Source organism: Cupressus sempervirens, chromosome 2 (assembly GCF_028749045.1).
Source record: "Cupressus sempervirens isolate cs-2001-9-10 chromosome 2, ASM2874904v1, whole genome shotgun sequence".
NCBI lineage: Eukaryota > Viridiplantae > Streptophyta > Pinopsida > Cupressales > Cupressaceae > Cupressus > Cupressus sempervirens.
This window is the reverse complement of record NC_143119.1, coordinates 258,294,490-258,311,272: the sequence shown is the minus strand read 5'-3', so window position 1 is coordinate 258,311,272 and position 16,783 is coordinate 258,294,490.

Genomic DNA, 16,783 nt, shown 5'->3' with positions numbered 1-16,783 from the left:
CTTGAACCATCTTTTAAATTAGGTTCCTACAAGATTGTAACCCTCTGCCAGTTATAGTTCAAATTTGTAGATCTACTACCCCACAACCAAATTCACTTAGGATTCTACATGATCCAATCACCACAAGGATGAACGTGGCTCTAATACCACCTGACACATGGAAGAAGGAAAAAAAATGAAGGCCAGGGGCACACCCAGCTATACAAACCAACCTACAAGAGTTAACACAATGGAAACAAAAAATAAAGAAAGAATACCAAGGAGGAAGAGAACAAATGTTTTATTGATTCAACAAATGATCAGCATACGTGCCTAACTATAAGGCCTTCTAGGTTATGACCAATACACAATTACAACTTACAAATTCACACTTCTAGGCACATAACTTCCTCTTCCTAAATCCTCTAAGTTCTTGCTACCTATCTAAAACTCAATCCTAGACTTCCTTAAATACTTGCCAAAATGGCTTAAAGAAGATTCTAGAACATAGGAAAGTCACAAGTTGGCTCACAATAGTTATTAACTACATAAATTAAATACAAGCAAGGTTAGCCCAAACAGGAACCAAACACAAACTACTCGGAAAGTGAAAGCTTTTCCAAAATTGGCACTTGACATCCACACAAACTTGGTATCCAAAGGAATCATTTGACAACAACTATGAACTTGACATCATCCAACACTTGACAACCAAAGGAATGACTTGGCATCCAAAGGAATCACTCGACACCCAAAGGAACTTAGCAACCAAAGGAATAACTCAGCAACCAAAGAATCACTTGGCACCAACTAAATGCTCAGCATCCACTAAGAACTTGGTAGCAACTGGCAGAATGAACAAAAATATAGGATTACAAGGAAACCTAGGATGCTCTTGCATCATCTTGTAAAATAAACAAGGAGAAATAATGCAAGGTCATATAATATATGATTAGTTTATAATGTGAATATTAATGAGTTTTGAATATTAATAGATTTATATATTTTTTTCAATCCAACTATCATCCTACCAAAAGGAATCTTGATTATTAATGTTGGATGTTCTTTTAATACACTTGATATAGAATTTGTAGGTTGCAAACAAATCATCCTTCTGCCACCAATGAGTCATTCCATTCAAGAAAGACCATGGCTAACGATATCAATGCACAATAAAATAGGGAGACAATTGCTATACTATGGTCTAACATAAAAAGAAAAGGTGATGGAAAATGTTATTGTCTTTGCAAAATTTGTACGGTGTTAAAGACTCAAAAATATCTAATAAAAAAAATTGAGGAACATTGTAGGCAACATGGTCACACTAAAGGGGGAAATGAATTTTTTCCATTGGTATATATTATAATAATTTATAAAATACATAGGACATGATTTGATGATGACATCATGGTCATGGTTAATATAAGGTCATCATTTTGATATAAGCCAACCACCCTAGGTTTCATGTTATGGGCAATGACAATTTAGAGAATGTGGATTTTGAAATGAAGGAACGTGGAGATGTGAATATAGAAGTAGAAGGTAATGATCCAATTGAAGAAGATCATGATGATCAAGATGATGATGATGATGATGATGATGATATTGAAGTAGAGCTTGATGTACCTATACTTGAGAAGGCACATGAGCCCTTATACAAAGACTCCCAAATAAATCTTCCTGTTGTTGTATTATTGTTGGTGAACTTGAAGGCTATGACTAGTTTATCCAAAGTAGCAATGAAACATATGTTAAGGTATGTCATCTTTTATTATTTTTTCATTCGTAATTCCCTTGCAATTAACATTGGGTGAATTGTGTAGCAATTAATATTCTTTATATTAACAAATTATATTTTTTGTCGTAGGTTGATTGGTGAGTGTTTATTACCACCATCAAACATTCTACTTGCTCATACCAAGAATTAACTGCCATTATGGAAGATATTGGAATGGAGTATCAAACAATACATGCATGTTCGAATGATCATATTATATATCATAAACAACATGAATTTGTAACACAATGCCCTATTTTTCATATGAGTATATATTGATCAGAATGAATAACAGAAAAGGTGCCTCACAAGGTTCTTCGAGTTATTCCCATTATTCTACATCTACAACAATTATTCATGTGCAATAGCTTAGCACATTTTATGGATTACTATGCACACAATAGAAGTTGAGATGACATTGTGTGAATGCTTGTGGATGGTTCAACATTTAAGAAAATAGAGGAAAAATGGCCACACTTTAAGGAAGAACCTCATAATCTCATGCTTTCATTGGTAGCAGATGGTGTCAATCCATTTGGAGAGTTGAGATCTACTTACTTGGTGTGGCCTATTTTTGTTATCAACAATAACAATCCTCCTTGGATGACCATAAAGAGGGAGCACATAATGTTGGCATTGATTGTTCTAGGTTTTTTTTTCATTTAATAGTCATCTAAATTAATTTATTATAAATAATCCATCAAAATGGTCATAATAATTATGTAAGGTTTTTGTTCATTCAACTAGGTAAGTACCAAGTTAGAGATATCAAGGTATATATTGAGCCCCTTATCGATGCGTTGATGGTGTTATTGAATGAGATCACTATGTATGACATCTCTAGACAAATAGGATAGAGACAAATTCATTTTCATGCAATGCTTCTATCGAAAATGCATGATGTCCCTAGGCTAACACATTTTTGTGGTATGTTCTCTTCTTAACACCTCTTTTTTGGTATGTTATAGTGCTAACACAAAGTTAACATATTTAATCCAATTATACATGATATTGTAGGTCTTTAGACAAAGGAAAAATTTGCATGTCTAGTTTTTGGTCCAAAAATGAAATCTCATTATTCAAAAAGTTTAGGAAAGCAAGTGTTCGATGAGAATATGCACTTTCTCCACAAAAATCATAAGTACCAAATTACTAAAAACCATCTTTTCAATGGAAAAGAAGAGACTACATCAAAGCCATAAATAATGACACCTCGCTTATGGAAGTTGGAATACAATGAAATAAATCACAGAGGTAATGTCATTCCATTTGATAGTTTTTTGTTTGAAATTCATATTTTAATTTTGTTTATTTATGATGTAATTGATGCTCCTAAAGGTCATCAAGACATTAATGACCAACTTCCAAAATGAGTAAAATGTTACCATACACAATTTAGTAGGTTTCTATACTATGAGCAACTCCCAATCATGCATTTGTTTGATCTTATGCATATTGGAAAGAATGTAACAAAGACATTATGGAAAATCTTGGATGGAAGGCATGACAAAGACAAAATTGTCAAAATTTGTAGTAACATTAAAGAATCCAACCATGCAATGAAAAATTTCATTCAATTAAACAACAATCAAGACTAGATAGATACAAGTGCCCTTAGTTGGTTATTATCAGAGCAGTAGAGAAATTCTACAAAAGAAGTCATAAAAAAAATACAATTTCCCATCGGATTTGCTACAAACATAAATGATCTCATATCAAAGAAAAGTGAATTTGGGTCAGGGATGAAAACACATGATTGAGATAAATTTATTAAGGTAATTCATGTTATTTTGTATTCACTATATATTTGTATGCTGCACATAGTTTTCATTGTATTCTTTTATAAAATATTGATAATCTCATTTTAAAAATGTTGCAGTAAATTCTACCTCTACCTCTCCCACACCACTTCGAGAATAGTGTCAAACAAGTTATATATGATCTTGGAAAATACATGAGGTGGTTGTCATCAAAATAAATCAATAAAGAAGATATAAAATATTAGAAGAGAAAAATTGCTCTTCTTATGTGTGAAATGCAAAATTGTCTAGCTCCAACTTTTTTCAATGCACAAGAACACTACCTCATACATCAAGTCGAGGAGATTGAATTATGTGGACCTACACCAACTAGGTCAATGTGGATGGTTGAGAAGCACTTGAAATTTTTGAAAGGCTTGGTTCGACAGAGAGCACATCCTGAGGTTTCTATGGTGGAGAGATATATGGTACACCAGACCATGGTGTACATTAGTGAATATCTTCCTAAGTTTGCAACAAAGATCCATGTAGATCATATTTGGGATCTGAACTCCATTAACAAATTCAAAGGGGAGTACTTGATGGGCAAAGGTAGATTGGGGAAAGGGAAAGGTAAATATAAGATGTTATTGTAGTTAATTAATTCTTATAAATCTTCAATATAAGTTATTTATAATTTATGTATTCTTTTAATACTGTTGGTTAAGAGAGGGATGCAATACATTTGTATATTATAAACAATCTTGATTGGATGATAGTATGGATTGAATGATGTCAACAAAATGGTTGCTCATTAACACAGGTAGGTGTTTCTTCATTAGTTACATAATCTCATCATAATGGAGATTCCAATTTTACGTCGATGGTAGTTGATCTAGTAAAGGGTTTGAGAGGTGGATAGGTATGTACAAATTTATTAATGATCATCACTCATATGTTTCATATCAACTGATGATGCAAATAATTGTCACATGATTCAAAAATTGCAAGTGAAGCACCACAAAGCTATGTACTATCATGCCCATAAATTTTGCATTAAAAAGATGGATGACACTAAGAAAACTTTTGATTATGGGATAATTGCTATTTTTGAGGTCACTAATATATCATCTAGAAATGACATATATCCTCAAAAATCTCAAAATTGATACTATGGCATCTTGGATGATATAATTGAGTGCAAATTTAACTCCTTCAAAGTAACTCTATTCATTGTCAAATGGTACATGCTATGATTGAATCAAAATGATCTAGATAGAACTATTATTCAACATGATAATGGATTTACAATGATTAATACAAGGTCATTTGAGCTAGTTGGAGATGAGCCCTATGTTCTTCCAAGTAAATGTGAGTAAGTGTTTTACTTAGACGTTCCACATAAATAGGGTTGGTCATTTGATTTTAGACATGAACCAAGAGGAAGGCTAATAAAGTATAATGTTATGGAAGAAGAAGATGATGATAAAGAAGAAGACGATGAAGATAAAGATGATGGTGATGGTGGTGATGATGATGATGATGATGGTATCAATGATGATGATGATGATGAGTGTGATGATGACAATGATGATAGTGGTGGTGATGATGATGATGATGATGATGGTGATGATGATGAGATAGATGAAGAAGATGATGGATGACATGATTGAAATGTACAAGGTATGTGATCAATGACTCCTACTAAGCTTTGATCGTTAAGTACAACATACACAATTTTTTTTTTCAAAACCATGTGTAGCTATAAATATTAAGTACAACATGTCTAAACTTTTAAAGTTATACATGACTCCTAATAAGCTCTAATTTTTAAGTACAAAATGCACCAAATTTTTCTTTCAAAACTATATGTGTAGATATTAACATAAGTATAACATGTTGAAATTTTTAAAGATATACATGACTCCTAGTAAGCTCTGATCATTTCACATAGAGGTGTCCTAAAATAAATTGAGTGAAATGTTCATGTTGTCTTCTAAGTTATTTGTAGCTAACTTAAGATAAATGATTAAAATATGTAGGAAATTTAACCCCTATGGCAAGGATCATGCACAGTGACATGGATCAACAGGTACAAGTCAATAAATAGACATAATTTTACTATATTATTATTTTTTAAATAGACAAGCAAGAACCATATAGACATGTAATTCTATAATCACTTTAAACTTAGTACATTTTATATCTCTCATGCATAGACGAAGAAGAATTGTATGCATGGGTCACAACTTGATTATTCTATGTATTATTTAATTATTACCAAAATTCTCTAGTAGTTAAAGTGGGGACTTGACAATATCTCATTTGATGGATTGTAGGGACCACCAAATAGGTACTTGTTATATCTATCTACATCGAATGTGGAAATGGTAGATTAAATTTCTACATGTACTATAGCTAAAATGAGGAGATCAACTAGAGGTCAAAAGATTAGAAAAAAATTCAGTAAATGCATGCAATTTTTCCTTGCTAAAGGGGGTCATGTTCTTATGATGATGAGAGAAAATGAAAAATTAAGGTGCCCTTTTAGTACACACATATTGAGAAAGAATGGGTACCTAATTAGCTACCTCCAATTAACACTAATTTTTGTGTTAATGAGAGGATATATTGCATAGCTCCATCCTCATTACATGGTTTGGGCCTATTTTCCATGGATGCCCAGATAAATGTATGTTACAACAAACTTGTTGAATTGATGAAGTATGCTGGTCCTTGTTACAATTACAATGATTGGATGTAGATTGTTCAATATAAAAAAAGTATGTATAGGTATGCACTATTAGAAAATTATATACAATGGAAAGAAAATGATCGAAGTAAAAGATTTGCTATGTACATTGATGGGAGAAAAAAAACAATAGGTAATATTGCAAGTTTTATAAATAGTACATGATCTTCCTCAACTAATAAGGAACCCAATTGCATTTTTGAGGCACCTGAGGGGAATCAAGTTTTTGTACGTGCGATAAAATCAATAAATGCAAGGGAAGAACTACTAATAGATTACCATTTAAATTACATAGCTACAAAAAAAGTTACTATCATGAGGGTGGTAAGTACTATATACCATTTTATTAATAAGTTTTTTTTGCGAAGATTAGTTAGCTAAACTTATTATATTTAATTTTTGTCACAGGATGATATGGATCAAACACAAGATAGAGGCCACGAGGATGCTCCTCCTACCCATTCTTCATCAATGGTAAACCTTATTGAAATTGTAAAAATTAGATAGTTGAATAATGTTATATTATTATGTTATTTTATTTAGGGTTTTGGAGTTTTTATGAAAGTTTTACTGATATTTTTATCACAATTTGATGTTCAGGATCGAGGAAGAGCACTTGCAAGAATAGAGGCAATTGCTACCCCTTCTGATGAGGATATCATAGATGTCCCTAATTTAACATACATGATGAAGAAAAAAACTAAAAAATATCAATTTAGAAATAATGAGCATTTTTTATGACCAGTGAAATTTTTATATTTAATCTTTGTCACAAGACAATATGGATCTCTCACAGGATAGAGATCACGAGGATGCTCCAACTCCCACCATTCCTCAATGATGATAAACCTTATTGAAATTATAAAAATTAGATAGTTGAAATTTTTTATATTATTATGTTATTTTATTTAATGTTTTGGAATTTTTATGAAAGTTTTATTGATATTTCTGTCTTAATTTGATGTTCACGATAGGGGAAAAGTGCCTGCAAGAATAGAGGCACCTACCCCTTCTGATGACAATATTGAAGAGGTGCCTAATTTAACATATATGATGAGGTCAAAGATCCAAATCCAATGGAGAAGGTGCTAAAGAGGCAACAAGAATTGATGGCCATAGCATGTCATTTTGAAGTAATCAATAATGAATCTTTAATTATAAAAAAAGTTCGGTTAATTTTATGTTGTGAACTAAAATATGTATGTGCTTTTGTTACATGATTATTTGCAAACTCAAGTGCCTGGTCTAGGACATCGAGATGAGGCCAATACTAGTGGAGCTCTAGCCACATCAGGTAAAATAATCCTTAAGTTGACAAGTTACAAGGAATTTTTTCTTTGATCAAACATTTAAAAACTTCTTAAGTTAATTCTTACTTTTATTAAATCAGAATGTCTTTGCTGATGATGTATTTTACACTAGGTCATCAAGTGCAAGAGACTCCTAGGAGGTTGATAGAGGTCCATCAGAGATTGCATTATAATATCAGAAACAAGGGGCATGCAAACATCAACACCTTCACGGTCTATGCTTGGTAAATCCTTGTTTTGCTATATTTGGTTTTGTGTTAATTATGATTTGATAATTTGTACTTTAATCATGGGTGCATATAGTAGCAAATACATCGCCAATGTCTACAATGCTAGATACATATCATAGTACATGTATTGGTGATAATTCACCATCATTTCCTAGATCTACTTGTGTTTCTAGCATATGAGCTACACAAATGTCATTGTTGATTGACGAAAATGAATTGATGCCTTTGAAATGTCCTCAGCTTCTAGGTACTTCTAAATTATTATTTTTTGTATTGTAATATGCATTTACCTATTCATAACAAGTTTTGGATTGACAATCCCATGCCATTTTTTTGTAGGAAATGATTCATTTTATACCATGTACTGAAGATATTTAGGCCCACCATACATATAAGGTACACAACTTTTCCTGTAGTATATTCAAGGTACACAACTTTAGTTAATTTTTGTATCTAACAATTTTGTATTTTTTCTTAAAAGGTGGAACTTGCAGGAAAAATAAATAAAAGATCGGCTCATTAAAGATTTAGAGCATGAGTTTGGTAATATTTTTGAGGAGAAGAAAATTTTGGAAAAAGCTACAAAACATGTGAAGACTATAAGGGAAACCTATAGAAGGAGTCTCATCTAGAATCTAAAGTATGAATGTCCTCCCTTTATTTCACTAAGGGAGTAGAATGACTTCATTTTGGATGCAAAGGAAAAAATGGATGTTAAAAGAGGAGTTACACTTGCAAATGAGAGAAGAAGATATGAAATAGTATTAACCACTAGTAAAATATAATAATGCACTAATTAGGAAACTTTATATCTATATCATTTAACATATTTCAAAATTTTCATAGGTTGTAGGGTATTTCAAAGGCAACAAAGGCCAGGATGCAAAAGATTGGACAACACAAGCTTAGCTCTGGTGGATATTCGAAAATTAAAGCATGAATTGTAAGTAGGAGTAAATAAATTCTTGAAAGTAATTTATTTATAAAATGAAAATAATTTTGTTTAATCAAAAAATGTAGGGCTCTGAATTTAATTTTGAGGCCATGACAAAACATCAAAAAATTGCCTTCAAGGAAGGCTATCAACCCGTGGCTAAGCACCTATGCCAAGCTTCCACTAGCCCAACCCAAGAGCCCCCTAAATGTGAATAGGTAAATATGAAAAATAAAATAAAATATTAGAAATTGAATACTTGAGAAACAATATATTTGATAATAATTTGTGCATGACATTGGAATGCAACCTCCTAATTGTAACTCAGATCCTACGTCACATGATGAAGCCCTTGATGTGCATCATAGTGTTGATGGAGGTGTTAATTTTCTATTTAAAAATAATTATGTAATTATTAATACAATTTAACATCTTAAATTGAACTTGGTGTAATTTTTTTTGTATATATTTTAAAGGATACAAAATGTCATGCTAAATGAGTGGTAGAGGATGTTTAGATTGATTACCACGTAGATCATGTGGCACATTCAAGTAAAGAAAATCTGTGTTTTGTTCATTTAAATATATTTTTTGATTTATAGTTCTTTTACTTAATTAAATACATGTAATTCACTAATATAAATGGTTTGAATTTAACTCATGATGTAGTTGTTTTTGCAACAGACTCCCCTTTGGTGCAACAACCACCTATTTCTGAACAGATGAGGAGGAGACATGCTTTGTCATTAGAGTTAGTAGAGGAGGGGAGTGAGAAGGACATTGATATTCCTCTTACAAGATTCTTAAAAAAAAGAACATTAAGAATCCCCAAAGGAAATGATGTTAATGAATTATTCATGAATATTGTGTGTTAATAAATTTTACGTGTTAATGAATTATTCATGAATGTTGTGTGTTAATGAATTTTATTGTCTGATTAGAATGATTGAATTTTATATTTCAAAAAAGGTTGTATGAATTCAAATGAATAAATTTTATTAGATGTTAATGGGGAATTTAGAGTGATGTTTGGGGGGGGGGAGGGGCCAAATGAGCTTCCACCTTCATGTGGTTGGCCTTGCTATGTAGAGAATATTAAACTATTCTTGAAACCAAGTGAAGCTCAAACTAAACTAAACTAAACTAAATAGAAGTAAAATTTCTAAGACTAGCTATCCATGGCAAATATCTAGCACCAAAATCTATAACACATGAGAAATGGCTTACTCTTCCAAAATGGGCTAGGTGATAGTTACTCTAGAAAAAAGAATAGCTAGTCACAACATTGTTTGGAATATGGTTGGTGTTTGGTTAGGGATATCTTAAGACTTTCTCTATCCTGCCCCATGTGCTAAATGTAGTGTTCTAATGATTGAAGGCCATGGGTTTGAAGAATATGAGGTATGGTTCCATTTATGATGCATAGTTTTAATCTCTTCTATTATATCTATGGCAGTAAAGTATGCTTATTCATATGCTTCAAGATAGTCTTGGCATGACAATCATATGTTTTGAAGTAATTTTTCCAAATAATAATGATTTTAATGCTTTCTGTTGATCCATTCTTATAGATTGTTATTGTAGTCTCACTGTAGTAGGCCCTTATGCTTTGCCTCAAAAAGTAACATTTATAGATTACAAATAATAATGCCTTTTTTTGTTTTTCTCTATACATCTATATCTCAACATTCCTAAAACATGAGATCTTTGTAACATGTAGGTTAATAGGGGTAGTGCCTTGTATAGCTAGCTTGAACTAGTTACAAATCTAGATGTTGCATCTTACTGATTCTCCTATGTCTTAAATAATTAAATCTAGATATAAAAGATGTTGGAAATCTGATTGAAAAGATCATTGTGAGAAGAAGATTGAAGATCAAAGAGGGAGATTTTTGTTAAAAGAATGTTTTCAATCATTGTTTTGTCATTGATTTGAGACTTGTTATATGTAGGAATGACACTTTCTTATAAAATCCAAGTACTATCACTTAGTTGATCGATGAAGAGGATTTGATCAACAAGATGTAACAAGAGCACCTAAGGGAAAGGTTGAGTTATGATATTGTAATGAAGTGCAAGGATTAGTTAAGACAATGGTGAGATGATGTATTGGTAACATACTCAAAGATACAAAGGTTGGTCACACTTAGAAATATTGGAGAAATAAGTTGTAACAAGGTTGACTGCAAAGCTTAAACTAAGTTCATCAGTGGGTGCCAAGCAAGCTAGTTGAAGTCGAGCAAATTTTCAGTTGGAGCCAAGCAAATGAAAAATATTGTGTGTCAAGTGAATTTCAAGTGCTAAGAAAGGTAAAAAGTGCTAAGCATTAGAAAATCTTAGTAGGTGTTGAGTAAACTTCAGGTGTTGAGCATTAGTAAAACGCAGTTGGTGATGAGTAACATAGTATGTGCCAAGCATTAGTATTTCAATAGTGCCGAGCTACTAAATTATTGGAAATGTCAAAGATTTGCCAATTATGAGTTGACATAGTAGTTACCTTGAATCTTGTGAGCCAATTGGAGGATAAGGATAATGAGCTAGTGGCACAAAATTCTATGTAAATCATTTTTGGGTAAATTCAAAGGATTATTCAAGAAGTTTCTAAAGGAAACAAAATGTGGGTTAGATTTAATGAATCCTACTTGATCCATGCGAATTGAAATTAAAGGATGGAAGAATAGAGTGAGAAAAGAAGTTCTAGACTTCTATTTAAGGAGTTATAGACCAAAAAGCAAGTGCTGCTACTGGAGTGCCAAATTGTAAAATGGGTGAAGGGTGCCAAAGAGAAGACATCTAGGAGAAGGAAGAATGAAGTACTGAGGGTCTTCTTTGATGAGTTGTCAAGAAGAGATGATTGCATTGGTACATTAAGCATGGAGACTCAAGGAGACAAAGCTTGAAAGGAGGGCAAGCCGATAGAGTTGCAGAGATTGAAGGCTAGGCAATGTGAAGAGCTGAAGAGTGATATGAGATGTGCAAGTTAAGTTGTATGTTGTAATCAGGTCAAAGACTTTCTAATACTCTCTAGCAATTGTATTATATATGGAAATCATATGGACTTAGGTTGGTTTAACAACCATTTGTAAATCCTTTAATAGGGTGGCATTCCAAGTGGATGTTCTAAAGTCCTCTAACAAGGCCCACTTCTAATAGGGTGGTTAAATTCTCTAACAAGGTCACATTTAACAGTGTGTTGTAAGCCTTTAATAGGGTAGGCCTTTCATAGGGCATCACTTCAAAAGAGTGAGAATGGAGTAGCATGTTACTAGTGGTTTTTCCCAAATTGGGTTTTCACGTAAATCGCTGTGCTATGTGTTGATCTTTTTACGTGTTATGCTTGCATGTTGATTTATAGTAACTTGCTGAATAGGAATGTTTTAAGATTGTATGAATAAATGGTTGAATGGGCTCACTAAACTTAGTGAAAAAGTTTGAATAGGACATTTGGACATGAATAATTGATTCACTCCCCCCCCCATAGTTATTGTAAAGCATTTCTAACAATTGGTATCAGAGCCATCTACCGATTTAGTTTCAAGGTACTAGAGGTAGGAAGATCAAGATGTCCAAGAGAGAAGTTGCCAAGCTCAAAAAAGAGAATTTTTTTGCATGGAAGAGTCTGATGAAATTGCACCTTGGATCAATAGGTGATTATGCAAAAACCTCAATTGGAACAAAACATGTAGAACCAACTAGACCTCTTACTATAGATGATTTGAACAAAAGGAAGGAGCACAATCAAGCAATGCTGGAGATTGCCTCTACACTCAACTATGCTAAATATGATGACATCAAAGGATGTGATACTGCATTCAAGATGTGGAAAGCCCTGTCAGATATCTATGGAGGAGATTAAAATGTTCAAAGAGAAAAGACATAAAGTCTTAGAGGAAAGTTTGATGACATGAAAATGGAGGAAGGTGAGAATGCTACTCAGTATGGATCAAGAATAAAAGAAGTGGTAAGTGCAATAAGAAGTCTAGGTGGTCAATTAGAAGAAGAGACCACCAATAGAAAATACTTTAGAACCCTACTTCCTATCTATGCTATTAGAGTTTCAGCCATCCAAGAGTTAAGGTGTATACCAAGAAATGCATTGACTTTTGAAGGAATAGTGGAAAGACTTACTACATTTGAGTTATCCAACTTTGACAACTACAGACCTGAGAACTTTGAATCTACTTTCAAGGCCAAACAATGAAAGACATTGAGGAGGTGACATCAAAGAAGAAGAGTAGAAAAAGAAAACATGCATCCAATAATAGTAGCATAGATGAGGAAGATGTGGAAAAATTAGAAGCATTACTGGCAAGGAGATTCCGTAGAGGCAAAGGTAAATTCAAAGATAAGCTCGTTATCATTTGTTTTAGTTGTAGTCAAGTAGGTCATGTTTCTGCAAGGTGTACATAGAAGAACTAAAAAGAAAGAAACAAGTACAAGAAAAAAAGAGAAGATGATAGTAGAGATTATAGGGACAAAGGAAAAAGATGCTACATTGTCGAAGAAGATTCAGATGAGAATGACGATGAAGTAGTCTATGTGGCCATGAAGGATGAATCAGATAAATATAAAGATGAAGCAACAACACTGGTAACTTGTGATCCAGGAATGACAAGTGGATCATAGACAATGGATGCTCACATCACATGACAAGAGACAACAGTAAGTTTATTACCCTTACTCAGCACGATGGAAATAGTATTAGATTTGGGAATGATGCTCCATGTCAAATCAAAGGAAAAGGTTCCATTAAACTTATAGAGAAAATTTTAGGTGATAATGCATATAATGTTGAAGGATTGAACTACAATTTGATAAGTGTATCATAGTTAGGAAATGTAGGTTGCAAAGTAGAATTTGGAAACAAAACTGCCAAGATCTATGACATTGATGGAAATATGATAGGAAAAGGCAAGCAAACTAGGAATAATTTGTTTTACCTAGATATGGAAGATGCAACTTGTCTTGTTGTTAGACTTGATGATGTGTGGTTGTGGCATAAAAGTTTGTGTCATGTTAATTTTGAAAATCTAATCAACATTAGCAAAAAGAAGGTCAGAGGGTTGCCTAAACTGAAGAAACCTAAAAACACAATGTGCAAACAATGCCAACTAGCGAAGATGACTAAGTCTAGTTTCAAAAGTAAAATATACACTTCCAAAGAAGTACTAGAGTTAGTCCATATAGATTTATGTGGTGTAATAGAAGTACAAATCTACCTAGGAGATAGATACATTATGCTATTTGTAGATGACTATTCTAGGATGACGACTGCCATGCTTTTAAAGCAAAAATCTGATGCATTTCAAATGTTCAAGTGGTATTTGGATAGAGTTGAGAAGGAAATAGGGAAGAGTTTGAAATGCCTAAGGTTAGACAGAGGAGGTGAGTTTACATCAAAGAAATTTGAAATATTCTCCAATAATAAAGGTAACAAAAGGAAAACATGAGCACAAAGAACTCCACCATAGAATGGTATTGCTAAAAGGAGGAGGAATAGATCAGTGATAGACTATGGAAGAACATTAATGATGGAGAAAAATGTTGCTCTAAAGTACTAGAGAAAAGCTGTAAGCACTAATGTTTACACTCTAAATAGAGTACAAGTCAAGAAAGGTACAAATGCAACATGTTTTGAACTATGGTATGGTCACTCACCCAATGTAAAACATTTCAAAGTTTTTGGTTGTAAATCCTATATTCTTAAAGATGCTAGAAATGACTAGTTTGATGTAAAAAGTGATGAAGGCATATTCCTTGGATACTCCATTAGAAGTAAGGCATATAAGTGTTTGAACACTAACACTAACAAGATTATGGAGAGTCTAAATGTAAATTTTGATGAGCATGCAGAAATTTAGGTTGATGGAACAAATAAATTAGAGGATTATAGATCCTTTGTATACTTCTATGAAATAATGACTGTTGAAGACAATGCTACCAATCAAGTTGGGAATCAACAAAAAATCTTAGTATCAGCTAAGTCATAGCTAGCGAATGCCAAGTTGTATTCAAAAATTGAGTTACAAAATGCAGGAAATGCACATTCTAATTCTAAAAATAGTCTACATAAAAGTGATGATGAAATACCAGATGGAGAAGAGAAAAACAACTCTAAAGCTAAAGGATCAAACATGGAAAGAAGGATAGAACCAAGATTAGCCAAGTATGTAAGAAGACATCACCTTGCAGATCAAATCATTGGTGACAAGGGTACCATACCAATGAAAAGGAATAGATTAAGGAATGAATCATGTTTGCTGAGCAAGGTTGAGCCCAAAACAGTGAAAGATGAACTATAAGATGATGATTGGTACAAAGCTATGGAAGAGGAGATAGATCAAATTCAGAAGAAAAAAACCTAGACCCTGGTTCCTAGACCAGCTAATAAGGATGTAATTTGTACCAAATGGGTGTTTAAGAACAAACTTGATGAGAATGGTGAGATAACAAGAAATAAAGCTAGACTAATTTGCAAAGGCTATGCACAAGAAGAAGGACTGGGTTATGGGGAAAAATTTTCCCCTATTGCAAGAATGGAAGGAGTCAGAACACTACTTGCATATGCTATCTACAAAAGTTTCAAAGTCTACCAAATGGATGTCAAGTCTACTTTTTTAAATGGTATACTAGAAGAGGAAGTCTACATTGAATGAACTAAGGGATTTGTTGATAACAACGACAAGGATATGGTCTGCAAATTGTACAAGACACTTTATGGTCTGAAACAAGCACCTAGAGCATGGTATGAGATATTAGACAAATATCTTGTGAAGATTGAATTTGGTAGAATAGATGACAACAACAACTTGTACATCAAGACTGAAAAAGTTAAAGACATTTTGATATTAGAAATCTTTGTTGATGATATAATATTTGGAGGAAAAGATGCTCTATGCAAAGATTTTGCTGATCAAATGAAGCATGAGTTTGAGATGTCAATGTTTGGAGAAATCAAGTTCTTTGTCGGTTTTCAAGTACATCAATTGAAGCATGGAATATTTGTGACCCAATCAAAATACATCAAGGAGATACTGAAGACATTTGGATTAGAAGACTCAAAACTAGTCAGCACACCAATGGCAACAAGACATAAGTTATCTAAGAATGAGGGAGCTAAAGTGAATTAGACAATGTATAGATCAATGATTGGAAAGTTATAGTATGTTGTACATAGTAGAACAAACATTGCATTAGCCATTGGAATAGTGGCAAGATTTTTTCTAGATCCAAGAGAAAACCACCTGATGGCTGTAAAGAGAATACTAAGGTACCTAAAAAGAACTGATGACTTTGGTTTGTACTATAAGAGGAGTGAAAAGTTTGAGCTAAGAGCCTACACTGATGTAGATTGGGGAGGCAATGTTGATGATAGAAAAAGTGCTAGTGGAGGAGCACTTTTCTTAGGAAAAAGACTAATTACATGGACTAGTAAAAAGTAAGTTGTACCTCAGAGTCAACTACAAAAGTTGAATATGTTGTAGCTACTATCAATTGTATCAATATTGTATGGATCAAACATTTGTTGCAAGGTATGAAGGAAGAGGTAAATGAGCCTATGATACTTTATTGTGATAATACAAGTGCTATGAACATATCAAAGAACCCTATAATGCATGCTAAAATCAAGCATATTGCAATCAAGTATCACTATGTATGGGAATTGGTGGAAGATAAACAAGTGAAGATGGAATATGTAAGCTCAAAGGAATAGATTGCTAACATATTCACAAAAGAACTACCTAAAGATGCTTTTGAGTATCTTAGAGGAAAGTTAGGGGTGATACCCCTAGCCAAGGCTACTTAAGAAAAGGCAAGACTCCCCTACGTCAAATGAACTAATTGGTGAAATATTACACATTGATGGAAAGGATACTTTAGAAATGATGCCTAAAGTAATCAAAGTGCTAAAGATACAAAACCAGTCACAAGAAAGGTGACAGAGGGAGAAATTAAAAGAACCCACAAAAGCTACACTTGCATATTAAGATGCTGAAATAGTATGTCTTTGGCATTGTTGTCAAAGAGGGAGAAAGTGCAAAAATTGATCAGCACAACAAAT